This window comes from Spermophilus citellus (assembly GCF_964194105.1).
Source record: "Spermophilus citellus genome assembly, chromosome: 6".
Classification (NCBI taxonomy): Eukaryota; Metazoa; Chordata; class Mammalia; order Rodentia; family Sciuridae; genus Spermophilus; species Spermophilus citellus.
Genome location: NC_138187.1, coordinates 131,445,566 through 131,466,737, shown reverse-complemented (window position 1 = coordinate 131,466,737; position 21,172 = coordinate 131,445,566). Strand labels below are relative to the sequence as shown.

Here is a 21,172-nt window from a genome sequence, read left to right as displayed (position 1 = left end):
TCCATTGTGGGGAGTGTTGAGAAAAACTGAAAGAAAATAACTTCAATACGTATAAAGACACATTTTTCTTTCCAGCTATCAATTCTTATGGGGGGAGTGCAAAGGGAGCCCTGAAGATGCAGAACCTGTGATAATTTGGGCAGGAATGATAGAATGACCAATGTTATTCAAATTGTAGATTGTACAAGAAGTCAAACTCATTTGAGGAGGTCCTGGAATGCCTATATCCAAATTCAGAACCTTTAGCAACATGTTTCAAGTATTTCTTCCTAGACTCAGGTGATGGGCTATAGATTTATTTTGATGTACAAACACTATTATGAAATAGGAGAAAAGTATGAAAACTCAATATTAACTCTTTAGGTACCTGAGCTATATCCCAATGGGTAATCTATTTGACTAATTTCATTTTAACAAACATTACAACCCTTCACTTCAACTGGGACAATTAATTTAATTCATTAAAGCTGAATATACTCCAGAATGGTTATAAATAACATATCTATAGTATTTGAAAAAGGCAAAAATTGTCTTAAGTTAGCCAAAAACAAAAACAGAGACTCTTAATGAAACATGGATCACAGCACAGAGAAACAAATGAAAAAGTTTCCCATAAATTTTAGATATGCTGCAGTTTCACACAAAACTTTTGGTAATAAATTAAGACTTTGAAAAAGGTTGAATAAAGAACTGTGAAGTGCAAAGGAATGTCAATGAACCAAAATTTAGTTTAATCATTTTTATTTCAAGTGTATTTTTAAAATCATAAATGGGGTTTTATAATCCAAAGTCGAAACATTTATTCTTCATTACTTTAGAATCTGACAAGCATTTCCAGACCATGCTTTCCAAATTCAGTCTTTGCTGTTTTTCAGACTTCTGAGACCTAGTATTTACACTACTCCATTCTAAAAGTACAATTTTAGATAACTACTGTACACTTGTTGTAAGAGAGTTTTCTGAAAACAGTCCATCAAATATAAAGTATGGTTTCTGTCCAAGGATCAGCAGTGAGGGGAAAATTTCAAACATCTTTCAAGAAATCATTTATTCATTTAAAAAAACAGAACCAATGAGGTCTCTGTCATAAAAGAGAACATATAAAATTAATCTAACTTATTTTTGTAGACTTTGGTAATATTTTTCCCCACACACAGGTCTCAATCCTACTTATTTTTTTATGCAAAGTCGCCACTGGAATTTACTGGAAAAGAAAAAAAAATCCCAGGTGTTATTTCAAAGATGAATAGGTTACTACTAAGGAAAAGAGCTGCCCTGATAATTTCTCTCAAATGCTCATTTTAAATAAAAATAGTTACTGGAAATATTTTTTAAACCAACTTTGGGTACTATGCAGCATACTACTCATTACACAAAATAGGAAATCAAAACTTTTCTTTTCTAGGAAATTTTCCATCTTTACTTTTAAGATTACAACTTATTCAACTTTTTTCCCTTTTGATTGCCTAATTCAACATTTAAATTTTTTAAATTCTGCATTTCAGTGTAGCAAGAGTTCTTTTCAAATGTTCTTCACAACACAGAACACAGACACCAGAGCAACATTCTCAAGTCACATTGTTTAACTACAATGAAGTAAGAAATGAAAGTGGACGGATATCTCAAGATAGATATTCTCTCTCCTCTGAAGAGGAGCAAGCTTTTAACAAATGAGCAACACAGAACTCCACTCCCCTGCAACTCCCTCAAACTGAGAATACCTTCATTTAATAATATATTATTTTTAAAAATTAAAAATTTCCTAGTTTGGTCACTAGGAAAGAGTGAACAAAAATTATTCCCTTCTCCCCAAACAACCCAAACAGTTCTAGTCACTCTCTCCCTCTACTCCCCACAAAAACAGGGAAGTAGTAGGGGCCCAAAGCTTTATATCTGAAATCTTGGCTCCTATAACATTGCTATATGCTCAAAGTTGTAGGTCTATATATTTCATTATCCAATACTTCCCCCATTTATAAGTTTAATTCCATACACACACACACACACACACACATACACACACAGACACACACACCGCCATACACTCACTCTCAAGTAAGACACTTTTTTGTGTTTGTTGATAAATTATGAGGAATATGTACTAGGTGTGCAGAGGGTTTCATAGGTGCTTTGTAAACATCAGAGTCACTTGCGTCCTTTTCTCCAAAAGCCTGAAATCAAATTATGCAACCAGGGATCACTACCTTCCCAGACGCTGTTCACAGGCTGCATATTGACGAAGGGCAGAGAAAAAGTCCTCATAACTGATGTTTAGGTGGGAAGGCAAAGAGACAATCTCAGACAATCTGATTTGCCAGGGAATAAAGCCTAATGTGCCGTCCACAGGACCAAACTTCAATACTAAATCAGGATCAGGGTAACCATTTGAACTAAGTAAACTGTCTAACGTATCTACATCCAGATCCGTAGATCTCTTTTGCTGCTGGGCTACTAACTGGCAAAAGTCCTGAGCAGCTCTCACAATATCTGCTTTTCCATCTTCTGGGGACAGCACCTTCACTGCCAAATGGCAATTTAAAACTTGATCATCTTTGTCATTACTATTTGCAAACCCCAGTGAGTATTTGGAACAATCTAGGCCCAGAAGTTCCTGCTGTTGTTTTAAAATTTCATCCATCAATCTGGAATTATTTCTTTTGAAAATACCTTGGTGGTCGTAGACGTTAACGTAGGAGATCCCCACAGCCATACACCACACCAGGATGCTCGCGATGTCCCAGAAGCTGGGTTCCTGCTCCTCCGCGGTGATCACCAGGCCCATGTGTACAGGTAGCTTCTCCAGGGAACGGCCGTCCGCGAGCCAGCGCAGCCGGGGGTGGGCGGCGGCCGGACTCGGCCCCCAGCGCGGGAGCCGGTGGTGACGGCGGTTCCTGCCTACTGCCCGGGGCTTGTGGAGCGCAAAGCCGAGGGGCGCTAGGGCCGCGGCGGAGGCGGCACGGTAGCAGCGCCTCCAGATCCAGTTCCAGGTGCCGAACCGAACGCGGAGCCAGGAGGTGAGCGTGCGGTGCAGGCAGAGCGGCGCGTGTAGCACCCGCCACACCAGCTCTTACAGCCCGGTCAGACTCTGGTGGCGCTCGGGCGCCCACCCCTGCCTCCCACCCACACCCGCGGCTTTTTATCCTCCCCTGCTGCCTTCCCAGGCCATCACTCCGCGTCCCCCCACCCCCCGCGCCCGAACCCCTTTCCACTGCCAACACTTCACCTCGCCCCCGCCGCCATCTTCCTCCTCTGGATAAGGGATTTTAATCCTTATAGGGATGCATTTTATTTTAACTGGAGACAGAAGAAACGGAGAAAAATCTCTAACAATATAAGAATAAACTCTTTTAAATTCCATAGATTAGAAGAAAAAGTAATGATGTTTTCACTGTTAAGATTTTTTGGAAGAAAGCAAGCACAATAAGGCAGATCCAACCTACACACCCCTTTTACAATTCCAGGCCTGTTAATTGTGTCAAGTTCATGCTTTAGGGGTGTGTAGGTTGGATCTCCCTTAGTCATTGAGATTACAAGAGTTCTATTCTTAAAAGAAAGTGTCAGCTGGAGCAAATGAGAGCCATGCTCTAATCATGCTTGAAACTAACCATCCATAGTTCTGGAAGATTTGGACTCTGGGGAGGACTAGAAAGGAAGTGAACAGCAGAGAGTGAGTCTGGGAGGGCTCAGGAATGTAAAAGTGAGTTGTAAAATCCAAAGGGAGTACAAATGCATCATATCCACTGCACACTCAATAAAGTGGCGACAATAATAGAGAGGAAATTAGCTAGGTATCTGCCACATTAAAGAGAAACCCAGCTGTGCACCACACCTGTAATCTCTGTTACTCTAGAGGCTGTAGCAGGAGGACACCACATTAGAGGTCAGCCTATGCAAACAAGCAAGACCCTGTATCAAAATGAACAATAAAAAAGGACTTGGGATGCAACTCAGTGGCAGTGACCCTTGGCTCAATCCCTGTTGCCAGGGGGAGAGGTGCTGGGAGAGAGTAACTGTTTTCTTTATCCAGTTAATTGTTTTCTTATTGACCCCAGGTTACATTGTAAATAGAGGACCAAAAGATTAATGAGGGCATCATCTTTAACAATATCACTTTATTCAAATGCTTCATTTAAAAACATGGCAGTGGCAATTTTGAAAATTGAAAATTCTACCTCTCGCCTCAAAAAAAAAAAAATAGAAATTATAGCATATGAAGTACACGGTATCTTAGAGAACACATTATCAACTCACAAAAATTGCTCACATTGATTTTTCCAGAATGACTGACATTAACAAGGGTACAAAACTGGGAGAGGAAGAAGGAAAACTTCAGAAGTTGGGGAACAGTGCACACAGAGATCTCTTGTGAGTAAACTTATGTTGATGTTGCTGATAGATGATTTCAGAGCACACTGTGCTGAACTTTACCAGCTGGACAGAAGACATACTGGAAAACAAGTCTGAGCTATGTGGGGCAATTGTTGACTGGTGGGATCATAAGAGCAGAGCATTCATGGTGGCCAGCTCAGTCAGGAGTGGATGGAAACACAGCAGATGTGCCAAACCCAGGCGACTCCACCAGCAAGATGCAGAAACTGACTCAAGGAGAGACCCATGCCTAAGCTGGCTCTGCGCCTCCACAGAACAGTTGTTCTGTAGAACTTGAGGGTCCTACAGCAGAACTTTTCTCCCTGAAGCACAGAGTGATCACAGATTTTGGAAATGTTACTCAGAAATGGTGCTCACAATAACAATTTAAATGAAAAGCCCTCTGCAATATCACAGAGACCAAGTGATTCCTTCTAAATCCATTCCAAAAGTACTTCAAACATTTTTGGATATCTGACATGTGGCAGGCATAGGGCTTGGTCTTAAAACTACTCCTTACTCTCAAACAGCCCACCTTTCCAGTGAAAGAAATTTGGGTCAGTTCTATTTCATTAGGTTTTAATTACAGGCTTAATTGGCACATGCACTAGGTGCTTTATGGAACTCAGGAGAGCATCAACAGGTCCTCCAGTGGGGAGGCACTGAGAATCACATCCAATTCAGGATGCTTTCACACAAGCGATTTGGTTAGAAGTGTATATTTTAAACATAAAATACAATTAGGCATTGTTTCTTTATTCATGAGATAAAAGGTGAGCCCCCAGACCCTGTGCAGTCCTGACAATTGGTGCATTTGAAAGCTCATGGTGCTCATTTGTGGCTCTGACTTCTGGACCTCTGGGCAGAACGTGAGTCCTTCTTTCTGGGAGGATTATTCAGGATTGGGTAGACATTCCCAAGCAGTTAAGCACATCAAAAATGCCAGAAAAAGACAGACTATCCTAGTGTAGATTAATTAATCTCTGCTGATGATTTTGTTTATGCTCTTATTTTTAGGATGGTAGTTCAGGGGTGGAACTAATGTGGACATCTGTGGGATTCAGGAGACATTCCCAAGTTGGTGGTTGGAAATATAGTCCAGCACAATGCAGGAGCAAACTCTGAGCAGCTCCTTTTCAGGGTCCACTTTTGGGAGTAGCATATGTCAGAAGAAGTGATGGGGGGTTGGATGGCACTTGTAAGTGCTTCTGAGATCCCAAGGTGAAGGTGTGATGGGGTTTGAACTTGAGTATCTCCCAGAACACTTTCCCATCACCTATGCTTTTGTCTCTTTTTTATTTTTTTTTTTTACATTTGATTCCTATTTGACAATGCCCTCTTCTGATCTGTCTTTTCATACCCAAAGTAGGCAATGACAAAGCAAAAGAGGGATAAAGACTTCCCAGTGTTTATCAGAGCAAACTCCCATCTATACCTTGAGTGATGCTTCAACACTGCAGGTCAATGGAGCAATGTGTGTGAATTATGCAGAATACAGATGCACACATAGCTAATAGGTTGTCCACTGATGATTAAAATCATACACAAGGCACATAAACCCTTAAGCATAGTTCACAATTATTGGGGAAAATCAACAAGCTAAAACTCTACAAAGTTAAATTTAGTCCTAATTCACTTGCTTGAAAATGCACTTGCTTGAGGTCTGACCATGCTTTGACTTCACCTGCTTTTTCTCACTAGTCATGTGACCTCTAACAACCTAACTAGATCCTCACTCAGTTCACCTGACAACTGGAGATGAAAACCTCACATAGCATAAAGCTTCACAGAAGATAAGATGTGATAAATCTTGGCGATTATATTTTTTCAGTGATGTCTGTAAAAAAGTATTTTGCTATGTGCTTTTAGAAACGCAAATTGAAGCTACAGCTTATTAGCAGATTTGGAAAAGTAAGATATATAGGTGAGAAATGCGTGTGTGTGTGTGTGTGTGTGTGTGTGTGTGTGTGTGTCTGTGTGTCTTGAGTTTGTGCCTATTACTCTGTATATATTAGACATAAATCATAACAGTAGCATGTTTTGCCATAAGAATACAATGACCACAGTGAAATGCAGAGAGTACAGTGAACAAATGAAGTTTAAATTCATCTTGAAAAAGTTTGTGGCAAATTTCAGAGTCCTGAGATACCTAAGAAATTAAGAATTATCCAATTTTTAATTTTTTATTTATTCTACTTAGTTATACATAATAACAAAATGCATTTTAACTCATTGTACATGAATTCAGCACAAATTTTCAGTTCTCTGATTGTGCACAATATAGAGTCACACCATTTGTGCAATCATGTATGTTCCTAGGGTAATGATGTCCATTTTAGTCCACCATCTTTTCTGCCCCATGCCCCTTCCCTCCCCACACTCCCCTCTGCCCAACCCAAAGTTCCTCCATTTTCCCATGTGCCACCTCTCCCCATTATGGATCAACACTTACTAATCAGAGTAAACATTCAGCCTTTGATTTTGGGGGGGGGGGATTGGGTTACTTTTCTTAGCATGATATTCTCCAACTCCATCCATTTACCTTCAAATGCCATAATTTTGTTCTCTTTTAATGATGAGTAATATTCCATAGTGTACATATACTTAGATTTCTTTATCCATTCATCTATTGATGGGCATCTAGGTTGGCTTCATAGTTTACCAGGAGGCACCAAAATACCAGACCTTAAACTATACTACAGAGCAATAGTAACAAAATGACATGGTATTGGCACCAAAATAGATATATAGACCAATAGTACAAAATAGAAGACACAGAGACAAACCACATAAAAAACATTATCTCATATTAGACAAAGGTGCTAAAAACATATATTAGAGAAAAGATAGCCTCTTCAACAAATGGTACTGGGAAAACTGGAAATCCATATGCAACAAAATGAAATTAACCCCTATTTCTCACCATGCACAAAACTCAACTCAAAGAGGATCAAGGACCTAGGAATTAGACCATAGACCTGCACCCAAAAGAAAAAAAAGTAGGTCCAAATCTTCATCATGTCAGATTAGACCATGACTTCCTAATAAGACTCCTAAAGCACAAGAAATAAAATCAAGAATTATTAAATGGAATAGATTCAAACTAAAAAGCAGCAAAAGAAACAATCAATGAAGTGAAGACACAGCCTACAGAGTGGGAGAATATCTTTACCAAACACACATCAGATAGGGCACTAATCTCCAAGATATATAAAGAACTCAAAAAACTTAGCACCAAAAAAAAAAAAAAAAAAAAAAAAAAAACAAATAACCCAATCAATAAATGGGCTAAAAAACTGAACAGGCAATTCTCAGAAGAAGATATATAAGCGATCAACAAATGAAAAACAAATTTTCAACCTCTTTATTAATTATAGAATGCAAATCAAAACTAAGGTTTTATTTCACTCCACTTAGAATGGCAGTTATCAAGAATAAAACAATAATAAGTATTGGAGTAGAAGTGGGGGAAAAGGTACACTCATACATTGCTGGTGGGACTGCAAATGGGTGGAACTGTTCTGGAAAGCAGTATGGAGATTCCTTAGAAAACTTAGAATGGAACCACCCAGCTATCCCACTCCTTGGTCTATAACCAAAGGATTTAAAATAAGCATACTAGGGGCTGGGGATGTGGCTCAAGTGGTAGCACGCTCCCTGGCATGCGTGCGGCCCGAATTCGATCCTCAGCACCACATACAAAGATGTGTCCGCCGAGAACTAAAAAATAAATATTAAAATTCTTTCTCTCTCTCTCTCTCTCTCTCTCTCTCTCTCTCTTTTAAAAAAATAAGCATACTATAGTGATGCAACCACATCAATGTTTATAGCAGCTCAATTCACAATAGTAAAACTGTGAAACCAACTAGAATTATCCAAATTTTAATCCAGGATGTGATAACTACAAAATAACACCAAACCTGCTCAGAATTAAGTCTCAGTAGCAGAAAGGTTTCCTGGTTCTTTAGTATAGGCATCAAGGCACTAAAACTGTGGTGGCTAGGTGTCCACCTACATGAAGGAAACCTAAGGAAATGACAATTCCTACTAGATACATAGGTTAATGTCAGAAACTGGATGCCAAGAAAAACAAGCATACTTTCCCATAACAGGGATGTTTCTCTAACCTGACAATATGTGACAGTGGCTTTTCCTTTGTCAACACTGAGACACACCACTTGCTGGATGAAACACCTGTGTTTTTATTTTGAATTTTATTTTCCTCTATCAAGTGCTTTTCACACTCATTTTCGTAAAGGATTGAAATAGTATTTCATAGATAATAACTAATGAGGACGTAGTTGGTGTTGACACTTTTACCCATGTGCCAGTATTCAAAATAGAACAATTTTATGATATATATTGTGTTCCAAATCTGTTCAGACTGAATACTCTGTAAGCATTTGTTTTTGCTGAAGGAATTAAAGAATGCCTAAATGCATTTTAAATGCACTTTCTCTTGCATATTTCTAGTACTGAAATAGAATTATTTCTGAGGTTTTTCTATCCACCCAACTACAGGTCTATAAGTTTGGATAACACTCTTATTTTAGGGAAAATATGTGGCATTATTATTTTTTTAAATAATTTGCCTCTTTTTAAAATTCATAGTCTACTTCTCTAGCCCATGTAAAATCTCAAATCATTCCTGATTCAAAAGTATTATCTTGATGGTCTTATTCAGATTTTAACTCCTAGAAACATTTAAGCAAAGAAAACAAGAACTAGATTGCTACTCATCTCATAGTATATCAATCCAGACATCCCTAACATTTTTTGGTGGGTATTTTTAAATTTTTTTTCCATTATGTATATAAAACTTGAAATCAATCCATAAAGTTATCTGAAAATTTGAAAACTTTGCAAAAATTTTTCACTAGATAGAATCTCAGGGACTATTAGTTCAACCTCGATTTATACAGATTGTGGTTGATAGAGGTGATACCAGGCAAGAATGAGAGAAACAGGCCCTTGTATTCTGAGTTAGCTTATCAACCAGTGAGAAGATGGATACGGGCCATCTATCAAAATCATCCCATTCTCTCATTTTGTTCTCTATGGGATTTGCATTTTGTCCCATGGCTACAAATCTGCATTTCCTAATTTTAAACTTTAGGTTCCTGTTTTCACCTTTACTTACAACCAGACATTGGGCTCTAACCTACAGCACAGCTAGGACGGCCACTGAGCATGGACAGGGCTCAGAAGGATACGTGCATGAAGCCCCAGGAATTGTTGCGGAGGCCTCCAGCTGGAGCCGGCACCACTGGGGGTCTCTTTCCATCCTGCTCTTCGACATTATTCCTCAGCCATCAATTAGAGGCAAATTTCTCCTCTACTGGCACAGAGGTGTTAATGTTTCCACCCGGCACGTTTGTCCAATATGTCCATCTACGTTACACCAGACATGTCTGGGAGCAGTAGAAGTTTGATTTCATGCACATCCTCCTAACATTCTGTTCACTGAATATTTTGTTTTCCCTTATGTGGAAAAGTCGCTTGGAAAATGATTCATATCCCAATGGTATGACCATAGAGAATAAATGCATATTTGTTACAAAATGCCATTTTTGTGATTTAAGGCCCTTGTGTTCCCAAATCAGCAACTTGGGAACATTAGGACCATTCAAGTCCAGTTCACAAAAGTCAGCTCCTGAAAGACTGGATTGTGCTCTGCTTTTACGAATTACATGCCTCATGCATTACCTTCTCCAAACGCAGATGCCATGTTCACATTGCCCAATCTTCAATATAATTGTGCCTACTTCCTTTAATGAGAAAAGAAATGCATTGTTCTTGCCTATACAGTCAATAATTTTAAGTTAATTAAGTTAAATAATAATTTATTGCTTATAGAATCAAATACAAAAAAAGAGGTCATTTAAGCATATTTCTTAAATTCATAACATGGAATATGAATCTCTTATTGAGTAAGTTTCTGATTTTCCAGGAAAGTTGTTACATGTTTTCCATTCAATAATAGCAGGAAGCAACTTCACTTTATTGTGAAATATAAAACAAAGCAGAATGCTTCTTTATCAGGTTTCTAAAATGTTCTTCCTCTAGTTGCCGCAGATGAAGACTGACAATTCAGTAACTGGACTCACACTATTCTTTAGCCAGTGAGACAAATTATGTACCTGAATTAAGGGCTCAAATTTAATGCAAATCATTGATCTCCTGAACTCATGTAACCAAGGAGCACGTGATAGTCTTTTAAAACAATAGTGATTGATAGTGGGAAATAAAATGTCTAGCTAAAAGTAGTAGTGAACCAAAAAATAGATGTTTAGTCTAGAAGGAAAAGATCCATGGACAGAAAGACCATTTATGTTAATATAAATGCTTTGGTTGTTGCTAACACAGGGTGTTGAAATAAGAAAGCCTCTCACTCCAATCAGCCACTTAGTAAAGTAAATGCAACACACAAGCATTTAATTTTTCACCATTAATTTTGTCTGTCTTTCACACATTTGTTTTCTTTCTCCTGAAGAGCCTGATTCCTTCTCAGATGAGGGACGAAGCTGGGCTACTGAGATGCTTGTGCAGAGCCAGTCAGATCCTCTGTAATGAACAAGGTCCTGGTGATATGTCATATGCCATGTAACATTAGTACTGTCCAAAGTACATAAAAAGAAGGCATTGAAATAAATATCATAAAAGATTGAGTGTATTTGGAGACCTGTATTTGAATCTCAGTTTACCTTTTCACAATGTATGTGGTTGATATTTAAAAACCACATTTATCCTGACTTAATAAAAACAAGGACATCATATTCCACTTCAAAGGGTTGTGGTAAGGTTTAAAATAAATGATTAGCACAGTAAAAAAAAGAAAAAAAGAAAAACAAACAACATATTTCTATTTATTTCCATTTTTTAGAAAAGATCCTATAAAGTATATGCCCTTACTGATTCCTTAACTTAATGTTATTTATTATAGATTTATTTACTTTATTTATTATAGATTTAATTAGATTTATTTTCTGCATCCACATAAAATTTATTTCCTAAGTGACCTAGTGAACATTTGGAGAATTTGAAAATCAGTTCTCTTTTTCTTCAGCTTGTTAAGGTATACCTTTATTTGGATTTGAAGAAAATCATCATTCTCTTAATGAGCTAGGAAACATAATAATATAAAACAGCAAACCAAGGCTAGATGTAGGTGTATTTGAATGAAAACCTAGTACCACTACTGAACATCTATAGAGATCACACAAATTAAAATGCTTATGGGCATACTTATACACATGTATGGCCCATGTTCTTTTGAATGTTACACTTTCTTGCAGGTATACAACCTAAGAGGAAATGCTTTGGAAGTTTAATAATACTATATCCTTTTAGCTTTTGCAGCAACTAAATTTCTATATTTTTCAGTTTTATAATGATACGGAAGTCTCTATTAATGTTCATGAAATCTAAGAAAACAAAACAATGAGACATTTATTTTATTTTCTATAAATACCATTACTTGTAAATGTCAGGATAAACTTCTTTTGAGCGTTACGCAATTTAACATGTCAACTATCATTGTCATCACAAAATCCCAGCATGAATCACACTTGGAAATGTCTAACCAACCTTTCTCAGACGTGGAACTCTCAGAGCATAGATAAAGTTATTTGCTTTTTTTTGGCAGGAGACTATGTTATGAAAAGTGATCTAATTCATCTTTAACAAAAGAATGCTTTGGATTTAAAATGTCACATTCCTTTGTTTCAGCTTCTTTACTGAGAATAGACATTGTGAAACTACATTTAGGATAGGACATCATATATTTTTGTGACTTTAATGTTTGCTTAATCATATTGCTATAAAGCAAAAAAAACTGTAGCAGACAGTTTAAGTAACTTTTTAAAGCCTCTTTTAAATAAAGAGGGTGCTATAGACTGAATTGGGTCTATAGCAAATTCATATGTTGAAGCTTAACTTTGAACCTGATGGTGTTTGGACATTAGCCACTGGGAGAAGATGGGATTTAGAGATGACGCCATGGGGAGCCACAGTGGTGGGAGTGGGAGTCTTTTAAGAAGAGGAGACACCAAAGCTCTCTCTTCTCCCTGTGAGGATAGAGGCAACCTGATCTCAGGGTTCCAGGCTCCCGAACTATGAGACACAAATTTCTGTTGTTTAATCAACCAGTTTATATGTCAAACACGATTTACCTTTCCCTCATATTTAAACCTTTTAAGCTAGGTTTAATCCATTAATTTATTAAATCAAAACATTTACTTATTGGATTGTAAGTGCTGGTTTGTAGCTAAAATAAAAGTCAGAGATTTATTTGTAAACACGTTCCCATCTGCTGTATTCATGTCTTGATGAAAAACATTGTACTGAATGCCAAATATCTTTCAGGCATTGTGACAGATTTTAGAATACCAATATCAATTAGGCACAATCCCTGTTCTTGGGTAAGGGGATATTTTTCCAGTGCTGCAAACTGCAATTCAGGTGGGAAACCATGATTGGCATCCAAGTCACATGTATATGTGATGTTGAGAAGCATCTAGGAAACTGATAGGCAGACTGCATTATCTCCCTCTCCAAGATCTTAACAGATATTCATGCTTACAACAAAACACTAGACATTTGTGGTCTCCAAACACAATTTTCTCTGTCAGTAGCCTCGGAACACTGCACAAGGCTGTTTTTTGTGTGCATAGAATGTATATATTGCAAAAGCTAGACATTTGTGTAAGTGGCATGATACCTTTTGCTTTGTCCTGTGCAGTAGGCTTGTCAACTTGAGAGTATACCCTGAGGTTTGAAACTAGAGAGATATTTTGGAGTAGGTCACAAAATAATCTGTCCCCCTCCAATAACCACCTAATATTTGCTAATATTACTCTGATTCTTGCCTTGCTCACTTGATATACCCAGTAGGTGATTTTGAAAGCACAGCTTCCACTCCCAGATGATATCTGTGATCTGAAGTTAAGTCTTGTTTTAAGTTTACTACTCACTCTGTTTTCTAGCAATTGTGTGTGGAGCGTGCAACTTTCTTCTTTTCAGGATAAATGTTGCAAAGACGTTTTTGAACAATACATTCAGGCTCTCTAAAATCCAACACTATATTCAACAAAGACATTAACTGGAGTTGCCTAAGTCAAAGATCTGGGCTCCACATATCACCTCTTCATGCTACCACAGTGTTTCCACTTCTTGGAGGATGCTTCATGTTAGACACAAAAATGAAAGGAAAACTAAAAAATGTTTTGGGCTATCACTGTATATTTTTTTAAATAGCATTTATAAAGACTTAGAAGAGATATTTCAAGTGATATATTACATGGATAACCATCTCCCTAATTGCTAAATAAAACAGAGGAGACCCTCAATGCTCTCTCAGGATGTTGCCCGGTTGTGGACACAGAAGAAACAAAAAATAGGGTAATAAAGGAATCTCTGAGTTCAATTTAATTTTTTTTTTCAAATTTCAGTTCTTGAATTTCTTATTACTATACAGTTGAGCTTTTGAGTCATTTACAATAACTACATAAAATACCTTATTATATTTCCTCTTTGGAATATATTTATCAGTTTCTTTTTCTGAATGATCTTTCTGGCTCCAGCCTAATTTTCTTCTCATTAATGGAAATGCCTGAATAACAGCAGTTTTCCTACTTTCATTTCTCTCTCTTCCTTTTTTCCTTCCTTTCTCTTTTTGAAGGAGGAACAATTAAATTTTATGTATCAAATGATTTCATGAAACGTGAACATAAAGAAGACCACATTCAGTTTTCTCTGATTTCAGAATTGGAAGTTTTTAAAATTATTTATTTATTATTTTTTTAGTTGTAGTTGGTACAATATCTTTATTTATTTATTTTTATGTGGTGATGAGGATTGAACCCAGTGCCTCACACTCACAAGGCCAGTGCTTTACCACTGAGCTATATCCCCAGGAGGTTTTATAGTACCAAAACAGAAACAATAAGCTAGTCATAACATACTAGCTTATGATTCTACCTTTACATGGGGGTACATTCAATAAAATGGTAGCCTGCTCACCAAAAAATATTTGAAACACATACTTTTTATTTTATATAAGTAAAAGAAAATGCTAACAGAAATTGAATTCTTCAGATACATTATAAACAACACAGTGAATTCTATGTCTTTTCTTCAACTTTGTTTCCAGTTTAGGGTTGAGATGACTGGTGGCTAGTGAGGTCATAAGTACAAAATTTAGGTATGAACTACAAAAATCTTAATGATAAACATAAGTACTAGAAATTTTAGTGCACTACTAAAAAATCAAAATTAATATATGCATCATGAACAAAATATTGACATTTTACATAAAACCAAGATCCAACCTTACATTTAAATACTACATTTTATTCATATCACTGTAATCCCCGCCAATTTGTGGCCTTCAATTCTCTTTCACATGTAGTGATAATAATTGCTTTAAATCCTTATTCTGGTTGTACATTGCAAATCCAGTCCCACCCCCAACTGCCACCAACACAAAACAATATGCACATACACATATGCCACTTTTCTCAACATTTCTACTCCAGTGAGTTCCCACATCTCTCTCTGACTTCATTTAGCATATCTTATCTGCTGGGTGGATGTCACACCTTACTTTCCTGGGCTTCTCTAAGTTTCTGAATCCCTTTAGTACCTGGAGGATGCAGGACAGAGGCAGGTCCAGTAACAGTCCCAGTGAGTGGGACTCCTTCATCCTCAAAGGAACTGTGCTTATCATTTTCACGGGAGAAAGGTAATACAGAGTAATGAAATGATGACTAATGAATGACAGTCATGAAACAGGTTCAGTTTTAAAGGAGAGATAGACAGACAGATAGATAGACAGAACGGTGTGGCTCTCTCCTGTGATTAATGCAAGGAGTGTGTTATTATTCTCTTTATTTCATAGAAGAGAAAACCAGGGTACAGAGAGATAAAGCAACTGTGTAAGTCCACATATATAAAAAGAATTAGTACTTAGAGGATAAATTGTATAGCTATGATCATAACTCACTGTCTTTCTGTTGTCATTTCATATGTTTAAAAAAGGATTTTAACTTTTGATTGAGGGATAATTATTCTTATGACTGATTCCTATATATTGTGGGAAATTTGATGTTGAAATAGGATATGTGTATTTACCAATATTTAATAGCAATTATCTGACTATGTCAAATAATACAAAAGTTTTAAAATAGGTTTATGTTTATGTTTCTAATCAGTGTTGATAACAATGATGATATTCACTGTCAAAAAATAAAAAAGATTTGGTGTTATCCAAAAATAATTTTCTTGGCTTTTGGGTTGATTTGTCTGTCAAAATGATGAACCTATTGTGCAAAGAGCAGCATTTAGGGTGGTATCTTTTCTACCTGTCATAGCTGTCAGTCTTACCAAAGTATAAGCTGATAAAAATGCCTGAAGTCTTCCCCTTTCAGCCAACAATAGTCCTGATTGCAAATAAGAAAAACTAGGTGCAGAACAGGATACTCAGGAAAAGTAATGATATTCCTGAAAATAATTCAAGCACCAACTTTTTTAATGTTTATCCATTTTAGAACAAATTCTCAGAACTAAAAGAATCGGAATGAGGATAATCATTTAGTATCGATTTCTTCAAATATTCTTTCTTGCTGCATACCAAAGCACTTCCTAAGAACTCAAACTGTAGCCATTAAGCAACAGGGTCATACTCCTTTGGAATGCACACAAGTTTGTATCAAAATATTTTCTAAAATAGCCCAAAGCCATTGGAGTAGTTTCAAATTGCTTCAGGCATTCTTAAATTCCTAAATGACAAGTATTACAGAATTTAGCTGTAATCACCTACCTCATTCAAGAGAAATTTAATAATTGCAAAAAAACCCAGAAAATAACCTCTCATATTTGCACATTTAAAAATGGAGAACAAAGTGCACATTGCCCTCCAGACAATATTTATCTTTGAACAAAATTGCTAAATAGTGCTGACTGGAGAAAACTAACTAATCGAATTTTGTCAGTTCTGTGACTAGAAGGCATAACCTTCTTTAAAGATAACACCTGGGGGGAAAGTTGAGGCAGTTATTAGATTTGACTGCAAATTTTCATATTTTTGTGCAGATTTCTGAAAAAATTATCTATATTTACTCACTAAAAAAATTAAGAAAAGATGTTTAATTAATTTGTTGAACCTGAATCACTTGAAAACCTAGAACTCACACCAGCCAATAGATCCCATTGTACAAGGTATTGTTTAAAAAAAAATGTTACATTTTCCATTCTTTGGAGTCCAGGAGCTGCAATGGGATGCAATTAATGATTTGTGAACACAACTGTGAAAAGCAATGAAGGTGTTTCTTACTTCATACTCTGAGTGTGAACAGGGTATGAGAGAGACATCTCTCCCAATAGAAGAAACATTTAAATATTCCTCAAACACAATCTGTGATATTACTATGAACAGCTTAAAGCAAATAGAGAGTTCACTAGCCAACTTTCCCAATGTTACAGAGTTCTTATCCTTAATTTTTTTTCATTATTTTCAACTAAAATATGCCATCATGCAAGTTCATCTCATAGCTGTCCTATGGGGCAGTCCTGAGTAGTTACACTACCGTTTCCTGATTTTAATTATTTCTTGCCTTCTGCTACATTTGCTGTTGTTTTGCTCTTCCTTTTCTAGGGCTTTGAGATGAAGTGTGAGCTCATTTATTTGTTGGTTTTTTCAATAGCATGCCATCTAGTCTTGAAATCACCACTACTGTATCCTACCGCTTCAAATTTAATCATTGAAATATCTCCAATTTTCTCAACCTGTGCCTTTGTAACTCACAATTTAGATATGTAAACTCCACTCAAAACCCCCAATTTCCTTCTTAGATATCTTTCAACTTGTGAAATTTAGATATGGTCATAGCAATTCAAATATATTTATTTTTAAATGAAAAAAATATATGATTTATTTTTAAATGAATACAGTAGAACTGAGCTCCAGAGAAACAGAAGCTTCTACAAAAGGCTTTCCTCATCTGTGAATGGGAACTCTACTTTTATTGATATCCTTTCTCTTTCTCTCACTTTCTGTTTCCCCCTGTTTCTGAATCTCTCTCTCTCTCTCTCTCTCTCTCTCTTTCTCTCTCTCTCTCTCTCTTTCTCTAGCTCTTTTTTTTTCTACCATCAAATGTATTCAGGATGTAACCATCTCTTACTGCCACTGCTATGACATGAGTCCAAGTGGGCTTCATCTCTCCCTGGATTGTTGCTACAGCCTCTTCACCTGTCACTCAGGCCTCACTTACTGCAGCATGCAGTGACCTTGGTAAGTAAACTCAGAAGCCAACACTCTGCCTGTCCACCTTCCTACTTCCTGCCCTGGTCCACTTGCCTCCTAGCTATGTTTGGCAGAGAGAGGAAGCCTACAGTTTTATAGCAGGTTTTTCAAATACCAGCACTGAAAATAGCTCAATGGTTCTTGTCCTGGGGTCTGTCCTGTGCATGCTAAACTCTACTCACTAGATACCAGTAACAACCATGCCCCAAGGAGTGATAACCAAAAATGTATCCAGGCATTAGTAAATGTCACTGGTGCGTGTAGGGGTTAAAAACATTGAGAATCACTGTCCCAGCGCATTAGTATTTGTATTTGTCTCTAGAGAACACAGTTTAACTTTATAGGCTGCTTCAACTTTTTTCGGTATGTTACTCAAATGTCATGTATTCATTGAAGTTTTTCCTGAGCACACAATGACTAATATGTAACCAAACACCTGTCTCATATTCTTCCTTATTTTTTCTTTAAAATATAACCATAGTTAGTTTAATTTTGATTTTCTAATTATTTTCTGTTATCGCCCTAGAATTAAGAATATCTGTTTTATCTCTTTTGGTCCCTAATGTTTCCCTACTCCTTAGAGCATTGCCTGATTCATAGAGAAAGACCCAATAATTTATTGAATCAATAAATAGGTGAACAAATGGATTATCAGGTTATAGAGTTACCTCCTAGAGATTCCAGGGATTTACCTGCTGCAAATGAGAAATGCTGAAACACAGTATCAATCAAAATGAGCCTGATTTTACTCGAGAAAAATGAAGAGGTAAGTAAATGGGTACATAATTTCTGGTTCTTTCTCTAATAATTTTTTAAGGAAGTAATTTTGTATTTCTATCTATTTCCTAACAATTTTAACATATCTGTAATTGTTTTCAGATGATTTTCAAGCCAAATTTAGATTATTAGAATTATCACTTGATTTATACTGACAGATTCTTACCAGTAACACATGCCAAACAAATCAAGAATATTTGTACCATTCCTACTGTCCCTTTTTTTTTTTTTTTTGTAAAAGGGGAAAAACGTGCATGTTGTTTATCTTCTACTTCAAATATAAATGGTTGGGCTGTGTGCACAATCATCTGGTATTTATTTCAAGGATATCGAACCTGATTCCATGGGTAAGAGTTTATAGATGCATTTTAAGAATGCTGCAGTAAAAGTTTGGGTTTTAAAATAGCGTGCCATTTTGTCATTGAAACCATCAAACAGGAGGAGGAAAAAAGAAAAAAAATAGGGGAAAAATTCAAGCCAGTAATGCTGGAGATTAATTTATGTACTGAACTATTGCTGAAGTCCAGCCAGCAGCCCCTGGATGCATTCTGTGGCTTCTGGTCTATTAGAGTCAGAAGAACACAGATGAAGCCCCAGTCCACAGCTCACCCAGAAAAGCTAACCCAGTGACTTTTCTTGCAACAAGATCCCTGCCATTCCTTTCACCCTTGAGAATATCAAGGAAGAAGAGACAAAGAATGATGAGTGTACAAACGACACCCCATACACCAAAGATAAGAGGAATGACAATGAAGAACACATCAGAAAATATGACACCAAGGCAAAAGAAGTTCTGGACAAATTCATTATTCAGCAGTTTAGAAAAACAAACAAACAATGTGCCCTTGTAGAAGGCGTGGTCAGGGCTGATACAAGCCAGGCAGTACAGCAATAAGTAAGGTATGGTTCACAGACATCTTATGCTCCGAGGAAGCCCATTAACCTGTAGAAGAGAGATCCTTGAGGTCCTGAAACTAACAAATGCTAATACCTCTCATTGTCATAATACAAAGGGAAACATTTTATGGGCCAAAATATTTTTATTTAAAGTTGATAAAGATCCCAAACCTGGAAACCCATAATGTGTGGCATTCCTGTTAACTCCCCAAACCTGGAAATCAAGATCAACAGTGTCCTCATGCTACTGAGAGTTTGTTCTGAACTACCTGGCAACCAGATACCAGGATGAGTCCTAGACTGGCCCAGAATACACTTGACTGCCTTCGCACTGGGCTGACTATCCCACACACCTCATCAGGAACCAGCCAGAGCTGACCCATTGCCCCAGTGCCACCCTCCTGGCAGGCCACACTAAGTACGTACCCCTACGGAACAATTTCTTACTTTTTAAAACCTCATATTTATTTAAAAAAAGAAAATGAGGGAAAAGGAATTTCTGAAGAAGAAGTTAGCTTTAGAAATGTTGCTTTAGAAGGAGAGGAAAAGGATGACACGGGGTGGTAGCAAACATAAAACCTCTACACTGGTTCACTACGAAGAACATGCCTCAGTGAGATGCGTGCTCTGGGAAAGGATGGATTTGAGAACGCACTTGGGACAGATTGTCAGAGATTCATGGTTAACTGCAGGCAGTGATGAAAGGGAAGTTAGGAGGAAAATGGATAAAACAAATCCTTTAAAGGGAAGGGTTGAGTAAATCTTTGTTTTCCATATTGTAGATAACATGGGAAAGTAGCAAAACTTATAATGTCCTGTGTTTTGAATTAATTTCTTATTCTAATCTCTGAGAATTAAGTATTAATAAGATATGAACCCACAATTACACCAGATTCTCTGCTGACTTTTTTTAAGAGAGTAAGATTCAATTCTTAGGTATTTTATTTTTATTATTATTTTTTTTTAATTCTTGGGTATTTTAAAGGATATTTTATTATACTTCAATTCTCTGTGAGAAGAGCTGTCTAAAGAGAGCCAGGAAAGAGCATTTTTCAGCAACAAGGTGTGGGTCTTCCACTATAGAACAGCTTAATTTATCCCAGTTTTGATTGATATTCTCCACAAAGGAGATGGAAAATCCTTCAGAATAAAAAGAATTTGAATCTGATCACAGACTTCTCAGATCAATCAAGGTGCCAAGGAGCCAGAATCAGGATGTTGAAGATAGGAAGCAGAAGAGTTGAATGTGGATCTTCTATTTTCTCTTTTGCACTACACGGTAGAGAACTGTAATGACAAGATCATAGGTCAGCCACAGTGAATCTTTCCTGAATTATACCTGCCTAATACCTGAGTGTATGGTTTACATGTAATGTCTCCCAGAAGCTCATGTGTAACCAATTGCAAGAAGGTTTTGAGGAGAAATGATTGGGCTATAACCTTAACCTAATCAGTGCATGAATCCCTGATGGGATCAACTGAGTGGTCACTGGAGGTGCATGGGATGTAGCTGGAAGAAGTGGTTCATTGGGGAGCATAGCTGTGGCATATGTATTTTGTATCTGGAGGGTGTAGTCTCTTTATCTGCTCCCTGATCACCATGTGAGCTGGTTCCCTCTGCCACGCTCTTCCGCCTTGGTATTCTGCCTCATCTCAATCCCTGAGGAATGGAGCCAGTCTTCTATGGACTAAGACCTCTGATACTGTGAGCCATCAAATAAACTTTTCTTCCTTTAAAATTGTTCTGGTCAGATCTTTTTGTCACAGCAGTGAAAAAATCAGACTAAAACAAAAATTGGTACCAAGTTGTGGGGTCCTTGCTATAGCTAA

At 37.1% G+C, this 21,172-nt stretch overlaps 1 pseudogene across 1 annotated transcript in view; it reads right to left on the bottom strand.

The window, feature by feature from the left end:
- Positions 1–1,775: 1,775 nt before the first annotated feature.
- Positions 1,776–21,172, bottom strand: part of LOC308651304 (dehydrodolichyl diphosphate synthase complex subunit NUS1-like) — a 119,354-nt pseudogene continuing 99,957 nt past the window's right edge. Inside the window, exon 2 of the transcript in view lies at positions 1,776–3,132. The product of the transcript in view is annotated as a dehydrodolichyl diphosphate synthase complex subunit NUS1-like (transcript). The remainder of the gene's footprint in view (positions 3,133–21,172) is intronic.